Genomic DNA, 3,831 nt, shown 5'->3' with positions numbered 1-3,831 from the left:
TCCCTTATCTAAAATGGCGCATCAAAGTTTGACAACAGCTTTTAAGTGCTACGATTGCTAGTCGGGTACTAAGTCGTAGTTGCAATTATAGTTATTAGACTTATCCAAGTAGGAGACTGTTTGATTAGGTGTCTAAGCCCATAACTATAATTGGTATGTACTTGAACCGAGTGTAGCATGGTCCATTTTGGGTTGCATTCACCGGAACAATCTGATAGGATGGATATTTGAGAAAGAGGAATTATATTATTTAATTAGTATTGATAAAGAATTAATTTGGAATTAATTTAGTGATCAAAAGAGACTAGTTAAATATATAGGGGCTGATTGTGTAAATCAAAGATACATATTGGTTGTGCTAAGCTTATGTAAGTATCCATATAGTTTTAGTCCATTACAAGCCCAAGTGTAAGAATTAAGGTTTACACGTAACCCTTGTAATTCTACACTATATATACGTAACCCCTTGGCTAGATTTTGGACACACTGGTGATCTTAGAGATACTATAGTCAAATTCTTGAGTGCATCTAACCTCTCTATCAAGTTCTCTAATTATTAGTGGTGTTTTGTGAACCATTTGAGGCATCACACTTGAGGTGCTAAGTTCTTAAAGGCCATGTAATTCAAGCTACTACAAGAGGTAACCTTCTAACTGTTTTTTTATAATTCATATGTCAAATTGCATGCTAGTTACAATTCATGCTTTGGAAAATTGTTTATTGCATGTATAACTAGAGAAAACTTAGATCCAAAGCATTAGGGTTATATGTGCACCATAGGAGTGTTATACTGCTCAAAACCCATCAAACGATTCATGGCACGGTCCGGTTTTGAACGCCGGATAGGTATGGAAAAATCCATAGCAAGCCATCGATGGGATCTGTGGAAATGATGGTAGAAAAAGAAGCAAGTACGACAACACCATAAGAAACGCAAGCAAATAACAGGGTAGAAGAAATCATAATCAATAACAGATATGCAAATCAAGGAGTGTGTATCAGAATAAGGTTACCATGCAGTCCAAGAGAGGGGTTAACGAAACTCTTAAAAGAAAATGCTGATGTATTCGCTTGGGAAGGAGCAGATATGACTGGTGTGCTCAAACGATTAGTTGAACACAAACTAAACGAGAGACCAGGAGGCAAGCAGATTCGACATAAAAAGTGGGGAAAATCCAAAGATAGGAATAAGGCAATAAATGACAAAGTTGATAAATTGGTAAAAGCAGGAATAGTACAGGAGTCACTTTTCCCATCCTGACTAGCGAACCCGGTATTGGTAAAAAAAGGAGATGGACAATGGAGGATATGTATAGACTTTATGGACTTAAAGAAAACATGTCCATAAGACTGCTATCCGTTACCGTCCATCAATGAAAAGATATAATCCTTATACAGGCATAAATGGAAGAGTTTCTTGGACGCCTACAAAGGATACCACCAAATACACATGCACAATGGGGACGAAAAAAAAATGTCTTTCCATAAAGACAGAGGAACATTTTGCTACATAAAAATGTCGTTTGGCCTAAGGAATGCAGGGGTAACATACAAGAGGCTAGCATATAAAGTATTCAATCCACAACTCGGTAGAAACATTGAAGTCTATGTGGATGAAATGGTCATCAAAATAAAAAATGACAACCACTTTCTGCAAGACATAGAAGAAACCTTCGCCAACTTAAGAACTCTGAATATGAAATTGAACCAGCAGAAGTGCATTTTTGGGATGGAAGAAGGAAAGTTCATAGGACACGTCATTACGAAGGATGGAATAAAAGAAAACTCTAAAAAGATAGATTATTTCTAGAGATGCGGTCACCAAATACACTAAAAGAGGTGCAAGCACTAAATGGTAAATTGACAGCACTTAAACGTTTCTTGGCCAAGTCTGCAAAAAAAAGTACCTTTTTTCTAAAAAATGCTAAGGATATTCGACATGAATACTTCCTGATGGATGAAAGTAGCCGAGAACGCATTCCTTTAACTCATGACGACGTTAGCTGAGCTGCCCACCCTAAAATCGCCAATCCCAGGTGAGATTTTAACAATGTACTTAGCAACATCGATAAAGGAAGCTAGTGTGGTATTGGTATCAAACAGAGAAGACATACAGATACCCATATACTTTGTAAGCCGCATACTACAAAGATAAGAGATGGGATACTCAGATATGGAAAAACTAGATTTATGCTTTGTTAACGTAGCAAGACCACTAAGAAGGTATTTCTTGGCACACATTATGGTGGTCCTGACAAATATTCCATTGTGCCAAGTGCTCTTGAAACTAGAGAAGTCATGTAGATTAGCTAAATGGGCTATGGAATTAGGAGAACACGAAATCAATTTCAAACCATGAACCAACATAAAAGCACAAGCACTTGCAGATTTCATTACTAAAAAATTAGTTCAAAGGGAGGTGTCTTCAATACATAGCTTAGATGTCAAAATCACGAGCATAGAGACGACATAAGAAAATCAATGGAAATTGTTTTCGGATGGGTCCTCCTGTATAGAAGGAGCAGGATCCTGGTTGATATTAACAAGTACAACAGGAGAAGAGGTAACTTACGCGTTACGATTTGATTTCCAGACATCGAACAACAAATCAGATGACGAAGCACTTATTTTCGGATTACAACTAGCTATTAAGATGGGGTGCGAACACATACATGCTTCTATAGACTCAATTGTTTTCGCTAACCAAAGAAATGGATTATATGAAATCCGAGGGAAAATCCCGCACAATACGTAGAGAATGTAAAAGTGTTGGCAAAGCAGTTAAGAAGCTTTAGGTTAGAGCATGTACCAAGGTCAAAAAAACAAACATGCGGATGCACTAAGAAAACTAGCATCATCAACTTTCCCCTATTTAGCCAAGAATGTGCTAGTAGAAATAGTACAAGCCAAAGCAATATAAGAGAAGCCAGTAATGCTAATAACAACATACAAAAATGACTAGAGGAAACCAATAATTGAATACCTGATATAGGGAACGCTACCCAAGATCACAAAATAGGTTAGGAAACTACGAGTCAAAGAACCATCTTTCATAGTAGATAATTGAGTACTGTAAATAAAGGGTATTTAACACCTCATTTACGTTGTGTAAACCGCAAGGAGGCAGAATACCTCATAAGAGAGATACACGAAGGAGTGGCCGGAGCACATGAAGGGGTATGGACAATAGTGTGCAAGATATCAAGGATTAAGTAATATTGGCCAACCATGTATCAAGACACAGAGGGTATAATCTACAGTTGTAAAAAATTCCTGAAACACACATCAATCCCAAGAAAATTGGAGACACCAATGATTAACATTAGTAGTCCCTTTCATTCAGTAGGGAATAGACATAGTCGGATCATTCCCAGAGGCACCAGGGAAGGTGAAATTCCTAATAGTCGCAATAGACTACTTCACCAAATGGGTCGAAGCAGAACCATTAGCTACCATCACAAACCAAAACGTGGTCAAATTCTTTTGGAAACAAATCATTTGCCGCTTCGGGATACTCTACACTAATTTCGGATAATGGAACATAGTTTGCTAATAATCCTTTTCGAGAATGGTGCAAAGAACTCATAATTAACCAAAGGTTTACTTTTATGGCACACCCAAAGGCAAACAGGAAAACTGAGGTCACCAACAGAACAATCGTGCATGGCATGGCAACAAGACTAGACGAAACGAAAGGACAATGGGTTGAATAAAAAAGTGTGTTATGGGCATACAGAACAACAGCAAGAATGGAAACAAAGGAAACGCCATATAGTTTAGTTTATGGCTCAGAAGCAACACTACTAATAGAATTGATCGTCTTAACAAAGA

Source organism: Lactuca sativa, chromosome 5, assembly GCF_002870075.4.
Source record: "Lactuca sativa cultivar Salinas chromosome 5, Lsat_Salinas_v11, whole genome shotgun sequence".
Taxonomy (NCBI): domain Eukaryota; kingdom Viridiplantae; phylum Streptophyta; class Magnoliopsida; order Asterales; family Asteraceae; genus Lactuca; species Lactuca sativa.
Note: the sequence above shows the minus strand (reverse complement) of the source record.